The sequence below is a fragment of the Sturnira hondurensis genome, unplaced genomic scaffold (assembly GCF_014824575.4).
Source record: "Sturnira hondurensis isolate 20B ecotype Veracruz unplaced genomic scaffold, ASM1482457v3 Scaffold0022305, whole genome shotgun sequence".
Taxonomy (NCBI): Eukaryota; Metazoa; Chordata; class Mammalia; order Chiroptera; family Phyllostomidae; genus Sturnira; species Sturnira hondurensis.
The window spans coordinates 1,363,519-1,380,587 of record NW_028094936.1 but is presented as its reverse complement, the minus strand read 5'-3'; the positions used below and the strand labels follow the sequence as shown (position 1 = coordinate 1,380,587).

At 41.6% G+C, this 17,069-nt stretch overlaps 1 pseudogene; it reads right to left on the bottom strand.

Moving 5' to 3' along the window:
• Nucleotides 1–1,572: 1,572 nt before the first annotated feature.
• Nucleotides 1,573–2,871, bottom strand: LOC118979375 (obg-like ATPase 1; annotated as a pseudogene).
• Nucleotides 2,872–17,069: the final 14,198 nt, after the last annotated feature.

Sequence of the window (17,069 nt, the reverse complement as noted above, 5' to 3'; positions counted from 1 at the left end):
GATGCTTTTTAATTTGATGAGGTCCAGTTTGTTTATTCTTTCTTTTATGTCCTTGCTTTAGAGGACATGTCAGTGAAGATATTGCTGTGTGAAATATCTGAGATTTTCCTGCCAATGTTTTCCTCTAGGACTTTAATGGTGTCATGACTTATATTTAAGTATTTTATCCACCTTGAATTTAGTTTTGTGCATGTTTTATGTTGGTGATTGAATTTCATTTTTTTGCATGTAGCTGCCCAGATCTCCCAACATCACTTGTCAAAGAGGCCATTCTTATTCCATTTTATGCTTCTTGCTCCTTAGAAAATATTAGTTGACCATAGAGATGGGTTTATTTGTGGGCTCTCTATTCTGTTCCATTGGTCTATGTATCTGTTCTTATGCCAGTACCAGGCTGTTTTGATTACAGTGGACTTGTTATACAGTTTGATATCAGGTATTGTGATCCCTCCTACTTTGTTCTTCTTTCTCAAAATTGGTGCAGCTATTCCAGGTCATTTATGGTTCCATATAAATTTTTAAATGTTCTATATCTGTGAAATATGTTATAGTATGCTGCTTTGTATTCCACTGCTTTGCCAAATTCACTTATTAGGCTGAGTAGTTTTTTGGTGGAGTCTATAGGATTTTCTATGTACACTGTCATGTCATCTGTAATAATGACCGTTTTACTTCCTCCTTTCCAATTTGGATGCCCTTTTTTTCTTTTTCTTGTTTGATTGCTGTGGCTAGGACCTCCAATGCTATGTTGAATAGGAGTGGTAAAAGCAGGCATCCTTGTCTTGCTCCTGATCTTACTGGAAAGCTCTAAGTTTTTGCCCATTGAGTATGATGTTGGCTGTATATCTCTCATGTATGTCTTTTATTATATTGAAGAATGCTCCCTATATTCCCACTTTGCTGAGTGTCACTTTCATAAATGGGTGTTATATCTTATCAAATGCTTTTTTCACATCTATTGATACGGTCATGTGACTTTTGTCTTTGCTTTTGTTTTCTTTGCTTTTGTTTATGTGATATATAATGTTTATTAATTTTTAAAAGATAATTTCTTTTTTTTAAAGATTTTATTTACTTACCTTTAGAAGGGAAGGGAAGGAGAGAAATATCAATGTATGGTTGCCTCTCATACATCCCACGCTGGGATCTGGCCTGCAACCCAGGCATGTGCCCTGACTGGGGATCGAACCGCGATAGTCTGGTTCGCAGGCCCACAGTTAATCCACCGAGCTACACTGGCCAGGGGGTTTATTAATTTTTTTTGTCAAATGTTTTATTGATTATAGACATATGGAGTACTGTAAAACACCCATTATCTGTAGATTCAGAAAGGAGCAAGCCACATGCCACATTGTCTTCACTGTCAGTTGTGTCGGGTTTGGCATACATGATGGAGATTAATGCGGTATCATGATTGTAATGTGGTTCCTGGAAAGCTTCTGCAGTTTGAACTGGGGTCTTAATCATGTGAAAAGCAAAGCTGCTTACATTAGAGAACTTGCATTTTTATTGGAGGCACACAGTATTTTCATTTTATAACAAATAAAAATAATTTTTGCTGAAGATTCCTATCCCCAATTGTGTCTGTCCCTTCAGTTTCAGAAATTTTAATTTAAAAAAATGATACACCTTTTTGAAATTGTATGTTTATACAAGTAGTAACTGAAATTTATTTCTTCTTCATTTTCTGAGGTGTATTAAATTTGAAGAAGAGAATATCTCCATCTTCAACAATATAATTTCTACCTGTTGCCTATACTTTCCATTAGCCTTGGCTGCATTTTCAGAACCTTCCTCTTTAAAACCTTCATATATCATTACTTCAACCATAATGAATCTTTTTTTGAAAACCTGTGTGAATTTTTCCTGCAGCTTGAGGAGCTTTATTCCTCTCCTGATGGTCCATTCACGTATTTTATCTGGGCCTGCAGTGAAAAAATATTCTGGTTTTAGTGCTGCAAACCCAGCCTTAATGATCTTTGGCAAAGCACGTTATGTCATGTTCACTTCCAGATGCTTCTGTCACTCCTCAGCACTCAATTCTTGCAACTTGAGTTCCAAGGCCCCACTAGAAGGAATGGCCATGATGCCTGGGTGATATCTGTCCACCCACTGTTTAATTTTTATCAACCATTTGGTTTTTTTTCTAATGTATTCTTTTTCAGAAAGATTAATCAAGTAGATCATTGGTTTTGAAGTCAAAAATAAGTGTTTACTCAGCACTTCAGTCTCTTTGTCATTCCAGTCATGATAGAAGTGAACAGGTTTCTTTTGATCTATAACCCAGGATTTGACTTTTCACATTATGTCATATTCAGGTTTTAGTTTTTTATCTCCTCCTCTCACAGCCACTTTTTCTAGTTTATCTATAATGGACCCAATCATTTCCTCATCTTTAAGCTGAAGCTCTTCATGTATCAGTTCTATATCTTGAATAGGATCTACACTTCCTTCAACATGAGTGATATCATCATCTTCAAAAGCATGTGTTAGATGAAAGTTTCCATCACAGGCACTAATATGAGATAAAAAGGCATTTTCCAGACTTTGGCCATCGTGAGCTCCTTTTAAAAGACTAGCAATAGCCACTATATTTACAAAGGCAGGGATTTTGCTTGTTGGTTTGTGGTACTGGCAAAGAAAAACCTTTCATCTGGCACAGGTACTCTGCTCTCATTTGGATCAATAGTGCAGAATGGGAAGTTTTCTGCTGAAGCCTGACTATTGGTTAATATATTGAAGAAGGTAGATTTCCCAACTTTTGGCAATCCAACAATACCAATTTTCAGGAAGGTTCCAAATCTTCTAATAATTGGGGGTGGCTTGATTCTATCACCTACCTTTTTGCGGGGCATTGTGTTCAGAGCCAGCAATGGCATGTAGTCCCAGAAACAGTAGCAGATGGGTCCTACTGGCAGCCAGAGGTGCTGAGCATATTATATTTATTGATTTGTGAATGTCGTACCATCCTTGCATCCCCGAGATGAATCACACTTGATCATGGTGCATCATCTTTTTAATGTATTGCTTGATGCGGTTTGCCAATATTTTGTTGAGGATTTTACCATGTTCATCAGTGATATTGGCCTAAAGTTTTCCTTCTTTGTTGTGTCTTTATCTGGTTTTGGGATTAGGGTGATGCTGTCTTCATCAAAACTGTTTGGGAATCTTCCTTCTTCTTGAATTTTTTTTTAAATAATCTGTGAAGTATAGGGCTTTGTAAATACTTTGTAAAATTCTCCTGTGAAACTGTCTGGTCCAGGGCTTTTGTGTGTCAGAAGGTTTTTGATTACTGTTTCAGTTTCATCAGCTGTTATTGGTCTGTTCAGGTAAAGGCATACAATTTTGCAAGGCTACTTTTCTTAATTGATAGTCACTTTCTTATTTAAAAATCTTAAAAAATCAATTGTTGTAATCAATGCTTGAGCAGTCTGAAAAGCCAAGGCAGTTATCTCAGTCTCAGTGACTACAGATGCAGCTTGAGAACAAAAACACCTAATCGATATCACCAAGGGGTGCACTTTACCTGGTTTCACACTTCAAACACTTCCCAGTTTCTCTGGCTCACAGGAGTTTTCTGAACTCCAGCAGACAATTAGGGCCATCCCCAAGTAAAAAGACCAGTCCAATTTCCAGGCAGGTGAGGCCAGCCATGTGAGCCACACACCCAGAGGGCTCCAGTAGGAACTGCAGCCCAGACATCATCCCATGCCTCTAAGAAATACTCTAGAGTCTGAGTCTGACACAGACCTGTCAGAGTCTAGCCCACCTGGGCTTGCCTTTTGGGGTTCTCAGTGCAAACTGGAGCTGGTCCAGCCAGCTCCACAGCCTCAGCTGTGAGCCACCCCAAGCCATCCCATAGGGAGTAGCTGCTTAATGGCTTGGGCCAGTCATACTGCAGCTTCACCCCAGCATAGATGTGACTCCAGGTCATATTCATCGAGGGATGTTCACTGTTCCGCTAGTTCTCATGCCAAGTCCAGTTTGAAACAAAAGCAGGAGAAATGTGCCATAGGATGCTGGCTGACATGCTCAGGGGGAGTTCAGTGCAAACCCAGCATGCTGATTGGTTAGCAACTGAGGCATATTTATGAACCCAGTACACTGAGGTGTTACTTTGAACCCTGTAGGCAAAAAGGCAGAACAGTTATTGGCCCAAGTAAAGGAAAGTCATGAACATTCAGGCATTAAACAAGGAAGCTTATAGTTAGCTGGCAAGACAGTAACTGGCAGAGGGGGTCTTCCTGGATGTGAATACCAGACCTTTCGTGCCTACCCTGGGGGTTCAGTATCTACTTACAATTACTCATAGGAGAACTCATAATGTGCCATAGGGAAATCACAAAGGTGTCATGAAGTATTTCATGATATGCTGGCCTTGGATATGTCTTCTTTAAGACTGGACACCATGTCCCAATCACTCAGGGCATTATTTGTAAGTTTCTCTCTACTCCCTAGCCCCTAGGGGCAACAAGAGCCACCCAACACTTGTAGGGCGCTTTTATTTCCCAAGGCCATGTCCAAGTGGCTGTTTGCCCTCACTCTAGGCCCTCCAGAGTGGGCAAGAGAATATTCACCTGTTTTACCATTCATGGTTTCAGCAAAGTATCCTTAGTCTGTACCTGCAGCTGAATTGGAGCTGCAGTCTGGTGGAGCAGCGCTTCCACTGGAGCTGGGTCCCCCTCTGACTCCTCTCACTTAGAGTCCACAGTGCAGTCCATAAGCATTTTGTCTAACCCCTAAGCATAGGGGTGGATCCTGCAGCGTGTAGTCCCTGCTTTAAGGGACAGTTGTACCATTCAGTCATTCCAGTAGCTTGGGGATGATAGGCCACATGAAATTTCCAATCAACCTACAAGTCTTGAGACCAGGACCCCAGTAAAATGCATCCCCTGACCACTTTCAATGATTAAGGGTTGCACATAAGCAGCCATAACTGCTCCAGTGCAGCAATCACTGATTTCCGATCTGGGTGCCAAGCAGCTAAATATCCTGTGGCCATGTCCATATCCATATTAGCATATTTATATCCTTCTGAACTAGGTAGGGGCCCAATTACATCCACCTGCCACTGGGTCAGCAGTACCTGTTTCCACACTACCTGTCCAGAAGTTCCCACAGGCCTTTAAGTATGCTCTCATGAGCAGACAACACAGGTCTCAAAAGCCTCTTGTGCCTCTGCCAATGTAACAGGTAACCCCCAAGTTTTGATAGTGGATCACATGGTCTTCTGCCCACCAAGGCCCACCATGGGGCTTCCTGTTATGGCCTATGTGGTCAACAGAGCAGCATATACTGCAGCCAACTGTTTTCTAACTAAGGAGTACTGTGTATCTCTGATCCCTTCCATAGTTGGGACCAGAAACCCAAGGGTTGATATAGCCATTTCAATCAGTGCCACAACCCCCATCCAAAGCCTTTCTGTGTCACATGCATGTCTGGCTCACAGGGTATAGCAGGATTCAAAACATGCAAGGCATGGGTGTGGTTAATGATGCTCCCAGTTCACCCCCTTCTTCATCAAGGCATACAAGGGATGAATACCTTGGGCTAAATGGGAAACAAATGCTCTCCAGTACCTCAGAAGGCCCAAAAAATATCTGGAGCTATTCCACAGTGGTAGGGGTGGAGTATGCCTAATTCTTACCTATCACTGCATCAGGGATGACTTTTGTCTTACCCACCAGACAATCTTCAAGAATTTGACAGATAATCCAGGTTTGGTTTTGTAGCTTGGTTTTGTTGACTGCTCATCCAAATGACTTCAGGTATGACAGTACTTGAGTCACTGCCTTCTCTAATTCTGCAAGAGAATCACTGGTTAGCCAGTCATCAATGTAATGGAACAGGCGTACCTCTGCAAGCCATGGCCATGTAGCCAGGTCCCCTGCCTCAAGCCCATTACAGACAGTTGGGCTGTGCAAATACCCTTGAGGGAGCATTGTAAAAGTCCACTGTCAGCCTTCCTATGTGAAGGCAAACTGATCCTGGCTCTCTGGAGCAAGGTTAATGGAGAAAAGGGCATTTCTTAGGTCAGCTACAAAGTGGTAAGTTCTCAACTCATTAGTTAACCAGTCCAAGTCCAGCACAGAAGGGACCACTCCATGTAGTGGAGGAATGACTTTATTGAGCTTCCGGTAATCATCTGTCATTTACCATATGCCATCGTCTTTTTTACTGGTCGCAGGGAAGAGTTAAAAAGACTGTGGGCAGCCCTAATCATGCCAACCTTCTTCAACTTCCCTATAGTTGCTGTGATTTCCTCATGTTCTCTGGGAAGCTGGTACTGTTACACTGTCATTACTCATTGTGTATGTGGAAATTGCAGAAGAGGGTGATTAGCATGTCCCCACAAAATGGCTTTTACCATTTGCACCCACAGATGGAACTCTCCTGTGGTCATGTGTAACCACAAACTCTGAAGAATGTCAATACGCAGGATATATTCAGGAATGGGAGAGACATAGACAGTGTATTCATGGGGGGGGGGGGGTTTGGCAAACACCTGATACCCGGAGCAAGCTACACAGCCTTTACCCTATGCTTTGTCCCCCATAACCATCAATAGAGACCTCAGGCTCCTGAAACTTCTGAGAGTTTCCATGTGAAAGAGTACATTCCTCTACTGTATCCACATGAGCTGACACTCACTGTACATCTGCAGGGGATCAATGAATAGCTAATTAAACATGTGGCCTCCAGTCCCTGCCTATCCCCTGAAGATGGGTCCCTCGGACTTGATTCTAGCCAAAGGTCCAAAGGATAGACAACCTCCCTTGTCTTGGGAGGTTGACACAGACAGATGATCTTCCAGCCCTACTGAGTGGGCGTCTCAGGACTCTCAGGGCGCATGCCCAGCTTTTTCTATCAGCTTCTTCTTCTGGGGCCGCAGGAAGCATTGGTCAGCTTGCAACTGCTTCCAGAGCTCTAACAGGTACACATTTGGCTTCCTGTCAATCTCAGTGTGATCAACTCCAGCCTCTAAAAGATCTGACCACATCTGTGTTCCAGTAACCCCAACAGGGCTGCTGTTCAGCCAAGAAACAGAGGGACTCTGAGAAGCTGTGAGAACAGCTTTCTGTTGGTGGCAAGACTCCACCTCTCCCAGACTAGCCACCATTGTTGTGACATCCTTTAAGCCACAGCCAATATATGGCATGAGAATCACCCTCAGGGAACCAAAAGAGAAGAGGGGAGCATGCTGGAGGACAAGATCCCTCATTTTAGCTGTAAAACATTCATTACCAGGGCCCCGTGGGTTCAGATCGATCATGGCCTGGCACATGCCCAACTCCTGCAAAGTTTGCACCAAGCCTGTAAAGGACTGTCACTTGCTCACTGTAATTAGAACATCACCTGCATTTGCCCAGACAGTATGGATAGCTGTCATTACCCACTCCATCAAAGAATGTGAGCCCTGCTCCCTATCTTGTCTCTGGCTATTTCTCAGGTGTTGGTACAGGGAGTGGTTTGTTGTGATAGATACTCACTTTTATATCTCACCATCAGAACACATGATGCTATCCACCCTTAGGTCCCACAAGTGCAAGAGCCACACAGCCAAGTGCTCCTCAGGTTGCTGGTGAAACTGATTAGCTAGATCCACTAGGTTGGCTTGTATGTATGGCCTATAAGTGGTGTGGTCCACCATTTGCATAGGGCCCACCAGGTTTTCCCCAGGAGCCATGTGCTGTTGGGATTTCATCTTTTGTGTCACTTTGGGGTGGGCCTATCAGGGAATGCGGTTCTGCATCAACATCATCTTTCTCCAACTCTGACTTGTCTGCTGCAGCAGGAGATGGGGCTCTATGTCACCGTCCACCACTCACAGTTCTTCCAGAGTACCAATCCTGGCTTCCAGGGTTTCTTCTTGTCCGTGAAGCTCATGTAGTTTCATTGTGTCATGGAACATGATCTCTGTCTCAGCTCACAAAGCTGAAAGACACACTCAGTCCATGGCCCCTGTGGCAGCATTGGTGCTGGGCCACTCCAGGGTATTCCCAGGCTTCTGTAGGGCTTTCTCCATGGTTTCAGGTGTGCCCTGACATTGGGCGACTCCCTTGGTGGGGCCCATGAGGCCAGGAGTCTCACCATCAGTTGCCATGGCCACCCAGGGCTACCTGTTGAGACTTACCTTGGAAGATCCTGTGGGTTCCTCTATTTCCGTACTGTGAATATCCTGCCAACTGCACCAGTTGTGTTGCAGCCAATTAAGACTGGGCAGATCCAGTTTTGCTTCTGGGAGATGGAAGAAAATTCACGGAGTTGTGGGGATGCATTGCATAACTTTATTCACGGGTGAGCCACACATGCTGCAAGCTGTATGTCTAACTAATGAGAAGCCCCTACTTGTTTAAGTACTAGAGGGGGACAAAGCCAGAATAATGCCAGAAGATTACATAGCCTAACATAATTCTGCACATGCAAGCCCACTTCACGTTATGGGAACAGTACCCAGTCTCAAGGCTATGAGGACTGATTATCAGTCCCTTCCAAGGCTATGGGAACACTACTTCCCTTAGTTACTCAGACACCTGGGTGAGGAAGCCAGACTGTCTCCACTTACCCTATAGGTCTCAACTCCATAAATCTATGAATTCAGTTTCATTTGACAGGGTACAGAGGAGGGCATAATTGCCATAAACACAACCCAAGAAACAGACAGGAATGCTCCTGCATTAGTTTTTTTTAAATCAAAAATATCAATGTAAGAAATGTCAAAACCTGTAGAGAATTTATATAAGAGTTTATTTCAGTCAAACTGGCAACATAGGCTGGGGAACAAGATCTCAGATACTCCTGCACATAACAGTTTTGTAGCTTTTTTTTTATGCATTTGAAATTAAATAACGGAATGTAAGGAAGATTACATCAAGTAGAAGGGAGTAACTTTGGGATAGGATTACAGGATAGTTTATAAGATTATGTGCTCTTTTGAATCTGTTTATTTAAAAATGCAGAGAAATAATGGACAGGGCTTACTATGGCAAAGATAAACTTTTTACTAAAGAAGATAGGCACTATCCACCTCAAAATTACAACTAAAATATAGAACAACCATAATTTAGAACTGCCTAAAATGTTGCTGGACAGAAGGCTTAAAACTAAGGATATGAAGAAGCCATATTGAGACTGATAGGAAGGGTGGAGATGTGGAATGGGCTGGTCCCACATCCACCTTTGGCAGATAAAAATTGGGAGGTATATCTCTGCTGCAAGGTCCCCATAAGGAGCAAGGTGGCCCTGGCTTATGCCAGCATCCCCCTCAGCCCCAGCTTAGGGTTCCAGTGCCAGGAAGAGAAGTTCCCATAACCTTTGGCTGTAAAAACCAGTGGGCATTGTGGTTGAGTGAGAGAGAGGGCTTTCTGGACTCACAGTGATTATCTCTTAGAGGGTTCACACGTGAACTTACTCCCTCTCAGCTCTAGCTCTGAGATAGCAGCTCAAAAGATGCCAAAGGCATACAAGGAGAAACTGAATTATCTGGAATTAGGGAAAGAGTTGGAGGGGATCTTTCTCCCAGACAGAAGTGCTGGCAGGAGTCTTTGTTATTTTTCTTAGCTCTCCTCTCACAGACCCAGCAGATGGGTGCCATATATGATTCCATGAACCTGGCTGTTATTATTGGCTCCACCATCATGATTGCCTCAGACTCTGCCCATCCAGTTTGTGAATCTACCCTACCTTTTTCCAGTGGCTTTTTAATAGGAATGGCCTTCTTGGCTCATGATTTAGACTTCTCTAAAATGTCTCAAACAGCAGCATGCGGCCTTGGCATGCCCATTACTCTTGCTTAGTGGCTCAAGGCCTGGCACTAGTGGCAGCCATCCTTGGTTCATAGTTTGACCTATTTGGGGCATCTCCAACCCCAGCACAAGTAGTGCCATCTTCAGATTTCTTTGTAGCTGAAGCTGGGTGGTGACCCCAGGCAGAGCACACATGGCAGCAGATCTTGCTCTGAACATTACAGGAGACCCCAGAGCCAGTGCATCTTCAGAGCAGTTGAAGCACCACAAAACTGCCTGCTCAAGAAACCCACTCAAGAGACAAACTCAACAGGCACCAGGGCACTAATAAGTAAGTCCTGCCCCATGGCATGAACCCTTACACAACTGATCCTCCACTGTGATCACAGCCAGTCCTTTCAGAGATTATCCTGGGGTAAACCCTTCCAACTGATATACAAACAGCGTTCAAGGCTAAACTACAACATGAGGCTGTACACAGTCAACAAGGTGAGGTGGGTTCACCTGGAAAGCCCAGCTTGGGTAAATGAAGAGGCTGTGCTACTGGACCATGCAGACCACCTGCTAAATTAGGCCACTCTACTAAGCCTGGAAGACATAGCAGCTCTACCTCATACATACAAACAAACAAAAGGAGGCTGCCAAAATAGGGGACAAAAAAATGCTCCAAATGAAAGAACAGAAAAAACCTCCAAAAACCATCAATAAAATGGAGACAATTTATTAAGTATGGAGTTTAAAACACTTGTTATAAGAATGCTCAATGAACAGGGAAAAAGTAAATAAACTTAGAACTTCAATAGCACTAAAAAAAGGACATGGAAACAATAAAAAGATCCAGTCAAAAATAAAGAATACAATAACTGAGAATGAAGACTATATTACATGAAATCAACAGTAGAGTAGATGAAACAGAGAATCAAATCTGTGATTTGAAATATAATGATACAAAAACATCCAATCAAAACAGCAAAAAGAATCAGAAAATATTAGGATAGTGTAAAGAGTCTCCGTGAGAAGTTCCAGTGTACCAATGTCCACATAATGGGTGTTCCAGAAGGAGAAGAGGGACCAAGAAATTGAAAACCTATTTAAAAAATAATGGCAAGGAGGAGATCCAAGATGGTAGAGGAGTGAGTGGAAGTTATACTAACTTCCTTCCAAGACCAATCTGGAATTACAACTAAACTGTGGAGAAATCATCCAGAACAAACAACTGAACAATAGTGAGAAAGAAGCCTTATAACCACAGATAGACAGAAGAAACAGCTTCAGCACAACATGACTGGTAGGGAGGAGGGGGTGGAGACATGAGAGTGCTGGCTGGGTGCCCACAGGCAATAGCTCAAGTGCCAGAGGGATATTTAATTAGCCAGGTGGATCTCCCTGAGAAGTGTGAGGTTTAAACCCTAAGTTGGGATCTTCAGCCTAGAGTACCAGAGCCCCCAAATTACACAGATAACATCCAGCTGCAAAAAGTGGCAGGGTTGCTTGTATCAGAGATGTATGGCTGGAGACACAGAGAGCTATTAAAGGACCAATACATATATTTTCACTTGTAGCCAGGGATTTGACCCTTGGATCTGAAAAAGGTGGGTGGGCAGAGTAGACTAGAGACACTTGAGGAGAGACTGGGGGATAAGGTTTTGAGGACAGAACTGGGAGAGTAACTACAGGGATCTCAGTGATCTGTCATCCCCATACTGCAGCAGCCATCTTGCTCAGGCAGACCACTACCCTTAAAGGGGCAGCAGCCTGAGGGAAGCAATAGTCCCATCCCCAAGAAGGGACTCTGCCTCACTTCTGGTACTTGAGCCTGACTGCTGATTGCAGAACGACTAGACTACAACTGAAGGAGTCAGTCACAGACAGTAGAAGCCTGGTAGTCTCAAACAGACTGCCTAAGGTCAGATGGGGTCACCATCTGGGATCACCAGAAACAGATCCACGGAGAAAAAACTGGTAAATACTAGATGCTATTGAGACAAAATTCAAAATGGTCTTCTCCATGATTTGCAATATTTACTTCCCTGCATAGCTTTTTAACATCCATTTAACACCCATTCATTTTCTTTTAAGTTTGTACACATTAAGTCACTAGATTTTATACTATAGTTTATTTCATTTTGTATATTTGCCCCTCCATTCTCTTATACTATTTTACCTTCTTTTTTCCTCTTATTTTCATTTTAATTTTTTCTCTCATTAGAACTTGTTTCCATTTTGCACTCTGTTTCTCCCTCTTCCAGCCTCTAAAACCCAATTTTCTTGTCAATGGTCATCTCACATTCTTTTTTCTGCTCTTAGTCTATATGCTTTCTCTCTCCACATTTAGCAGTCTTTACTCATTGGTTGTGGATAGGGTAGCTGTTATTTCATTTTTCAATTTTATCTCTAAATCTTCACTATTTTTATATTTAATATCTCAAATTTTACTGTACCCCACTCCTATTCTTTTTATCATCTTAAATTATATTTATCCCTCTCCCGGCCTGTTTTTTTTTTCTTTTTTCTTTTTTGTCCTGCAATTTTTCATTCTTATTTTAAAAAACTTTAAAGATTTTATTCATTTATCTTTAGAGGGGAAGGGAAGGAGAGAGGGAGAGAAATGTCAATGTATGGTTGCCTCTCGTGTGTCCCCTGCTGGGAACTGGCCTGCAACCCAGGCATGTGCCCTGACTGGGAATCAAACCTCAATCCCTTAGTTTGCAGTCCCACACTCAATCCACTGAGCTACACCAGCCAGGGCACCATTTTTCTTTTTTAACTTACTTAGTCCTATTTTATTGTTGTTCAGTTACAGTTGTCCCTCCTTTTTTTACATCACTCACACCGTGCAGTTTCCGCTACTCTCATAGTCAATTCTCCTGATTATCTATGCCCTTGAGACCTCTATTCATGTTGCCTTGCTTGTCCCTTCCCATTTTTCCCCTTGTTATCTCTATCCCACTCCCCTCCAATCACAGTCAGATTGTTCTTTATTTCCAAGTCTCTGGTTCTATTTTACCTGCTTGTTTGTTTTGTTGATTGGGTTCCACTTATAGATGAGATCATATGGTATTTGTCTTTCTCCACCTGGCTTATTTCACTTAGTATAATGCTATCCAGTTCCATCCATGCTGTCAGGAAATATAGGAATTCCTTTTTTCTTTCTGCTGCACAGTATTCCATTATGTAAATACCAGAATTTTTTGATCCACTCATTTACTAATGGGCACTTAGGGTGCTTCTAGAACTTGGCTATTATAAATAATGCTGCTATATATATTGAAGTTTTTGAATTGGTGATTCATATTCTTAGGGTATAGTCCTAGCAGTGGGATCACTAGATCAAAAGACAGTTATATCTTTAGTTTTCTGAGAAAACTCCATACTGTTTTCCATAGTGGTGGCATCAGTCCCATTCCCACCAACAGTGTACTAGGGTACCTTTTTCTCCACAACCTCTCCAGCACTTGGTGTTTGTTGATTCATTAATTATGGCCATTCTGACTTGTGTGAGGTGGCAAATCATGGTGGTTTTAACTTGCATCTCTCTAATTGCTAGTGATGTTGAACATTTGGTCCTGTGTCTCTGAGCCCTCTGTATGTCCTCCTTGGAGACGTGTCTGTTCAGGTCCTTTGAGGAATTTTTAATTGGACTGTTTTTCTTTCTGGAGGGGAGTCCTGTGAGTTCTTTATATGTTTTGGAGGTCAAACCCTTTTCTAATATATTATTAGCAAATGTTTTCCCATATGTTTGGTTCTGTTTCCATTTTGTTACTGCTTTCTTTTGCCGTGCAGAAGCTTTTTAGTTTGATGAAGTCTCATTTGTTTATTCTTTCCTTCATAAACCTTGCCCTAGAGGATGTATCAGTGAAAATATTGCTGCATAAGGTATCTGAAATTTTCCTATGTTTTTTTCTAGGACTCTTATGGTGTCACAACTTACATTTAAGTTTTTTTTCCATCTTTTATTTATTTTGGTGTATTGTGTAAGTTGGTTGTCTAGTCTCACTTTGTTGCATATACTTGTCCAGATCTTCCAACTTCATTTACTGAAGAGACTATATTTACTTCATTTCACGTTCCTGCCCTCCTTGTAAAATACTGACCATATTGACATGGGTTTATTTCTGGGCTTTCTATTCTGTTCCATTAGTCTATGTGCCTGTTCTTATGCCAGTACCAGACTATTTTGATTGCAGTGCCCTTGTAATATAGTTTTGTATCAGGCATTGAGATCTCTCCTTCATAGTTCTTTATTCTCAAAGTTACTGAGGCTATTCGGGGTCATTTATGATTCCATATATATATTTGAAATACTTGTTCTCTATCTCTGAAATATAGCTTTGTTATTTTGATAGGGATTTAACTTGATCTATAGATTGCTTTGGGTAATACAGACATTTTGAGGATGTTCCTTCCAATCCATGAACATGGTGGATGCTTCCACTTATTTGTGTCTTTAAATTATTTCTTCATTGTTTTCTATGGAAAAATATTCTGTGAGATTTGAAGTACAACCAATGAACAAATAGGAATTCTGTTGGTGAAGTACAACAATAACTGTGGTATTTCACCTAACTGGCCACTGTTTATAAAGGTGGAAAAGAAATAAGACCCTTAGAGGAGATAAAAAAGAACGTGAGTTTACTTAAGAAAGAAGAGTGCTTATGCAAGTTTCAGTGGAGGAGAAATAGTGAGAGTACAGGATAGGAACATGGCATAGTGTGAGAGAAAGTAAATTTTACAACAGTATTCAAGCACAGGAAGATGGCAAAATGGATTTAGACCAGGGAAGGGTGCTGTATGGAATTTGGAATAAGAATAATATAATAAAATATATATAATATGAATAAAAAGTAAAAGACTAAGAGTAGTGAGTTATTTGGAATACAAGTGAAGTGAAAGAAGAAAAATAAAATGTAATACAAAAGGGAAAAGAACAAACAAAAACCTAAATGAAGGAAAAGAAGAAAAAGAAATAAAAAAACATGTGTGTTCTGATGAAGAACAAGGTGAAATTTGTCTGAGCTGTTGCTGTCTATCTTCTGACTTCTTTTTGGATCTGTCTCTCATTTCCTCTCAGCTCCAGGTCTTAGTGTCTTAGTCTTAAAAAAAAAAAAACCCTAAAAAACAAAAAAACAACACCCTGCTGGTTGTTAAGATTGTCCCACAGGTTTTGCAGTTCTCAGTTCCTGCAGGTGGTGGGGGTTTGGCTCTGTTTCCCTTTTCCTGCGATTTGGCAAGGGAGGGGGCTCAGTATGGACTACAATAATCAAAGGTGCCTAGTTTGTTTCCAGCTCATGTCCTCAGAGGACTGTGCATCCTGTACCCTCCACTCTATGCTGTTGCGCCAGGTCGATACTTACAAATTGCCTCACTTTGCACACCTTTGATCAATCTGTGAGGTGCCCTGTGTGGGAGAAAATTGCACCCACCATCCTCTCTCCCTGTTGGTCTGGGAGATGTATGTGCATTCTCTGCTCAGTGTGCCTCAGTTCTCCTTCTTAAAAAAAGTTCCTGTTAACACCACTGCCACATTAAACCACTGCCTAGCTTTCCACACACTCCAACTCTCTGGTAAGTCCAGAGTGTATCTCAGTCGTGGCTAGTCGCAGCCCACTTTTTCTTCCAGCTCCAGGTGCCGACCAAATACTTCCAACTATCTGGCACTGTCTTGGATGGCTTGGGGGCACAGATAGTGGTGTGTATGCCTGAGTGACTTTATTTTCCCCTGGTGACTATGAATTCAAGTCTCTCCTGACATGGGTCTGTGATATACTCAACCTAGGAAGGGAGGGTGCTGCTAGGCTGCTGTAACTGACCCAACTCTTTTCCAGTATTATCTCGTGGCAGCCATGGTTTCTGGTGCCAAGCCTGGAGACTTTCCTCATCTGCCTATAAAACCACTGTACTGCCCATTTTAAAGCATCCTCTGCACTCTCTGACTCCCAAAACTCATATCAGCTAAGATTCTGTTGGCTCTTCACTTTGTCCTTCTGATGATCAGATAATTGTCTCAGTTGGGTGCCTGAGTAAGTGTGCTCAGCTACCACCCATTTTGCTAACATCTGTCCTCCTTTTTTTTCTTTCCCTTTTTGTCTCAAATTTTAATTTTCCCTGTCTTAGCCTGTTTTTCTCCCTCACTCATAGTACTGCCTCTACTTCTATCATCTGAAAATCACTTCCCTTTCCTCTAGACATCTCTTAAGCTTTTCTTTCTTTCCTTCTTTCCATCTTATTGCCATCCCACCTATATTAACTTTAGTTCTTTTGGTGTTGATAGTACTATGGTGGACTTTTTCTCCAATTTGATTCCTATTTTTTATTATTTATTTCCTTTTTCCTTTTTCTTTTTCTCTCACTTTATTTTATTTTTTAAATTTCTGTTGAAACCTCAGACTAAACTCCTGCCTTTTCTCACTCCATCCCTTCTTCTTCATTCTTTTTTAAAAAAATAAAATCTATTATTTTTAATAAGTTTATGCTAATTAATGTTATCATTTTTAATTTAATTATTGTTCAAGTAGAGTTTTCTGTCTTATATTCCCAACCCTGCCCCCCCCCAAGTGCTCCCCACCTCCCACCCATTCCTCTCCCCTTAGTTATTGTCCATACATCCTTTATACTTGTTCCTGTGAATCCTTCCCCTTTCCCCCTGTGACTCTCTCCAATCTCCCCTCTGGTACCTGTCAGCCTGTTCTGTATTTCAGTGTCTTTGGTTATATTTTGCTTGCTTGTTTGTTTTGTTGTTTAGATTCAAGTTAACAGTGATATCATATGGTATTTGTCTTTCACTGCCTGGCTTATTTCGTTCAGCATAATTCTTTCCAGTTCCACCCTTGATGTTGCAAGATAGGAGCTTCTTTCTTTCTGCTGCAAAGAATTTCATTGTGTAAATGCACCATAGTTTTTTTTATTACTTTTTATTTTTAATTTAATTATTTATCAAGTACAAATTTCTGTCCATTACTCCCATCCCAAACCACCCCCCATGCTCCCGCCTCCCTCCCATTTTGACCCTTCTTAGTTGTTGTCCATGTATGCTTTATATTTGTTCCTCTAAATCCCTCCCCTATTTCCCCTGAAATTTCCTCCCTTCTCCCCTGTGGTCACTGTCTCCCTGTTCTCTATTTCAGTGTCTTTGATTATATTTTGCTTACTTGTTTGTTTTGTTGTTTGGCTTCCTGTTGAAGGTGAGATCATATGGTATTTGTCTTTCAACACTTGGCTTATTTCACTAAGTATAATGCTTTCCAGTTCCACCCATGTTGTTGCAAAAGGTAAAAGCTTCTTCTTTCTTTCTGCTTCATAGAATTCCATTGTGTATATGCACCA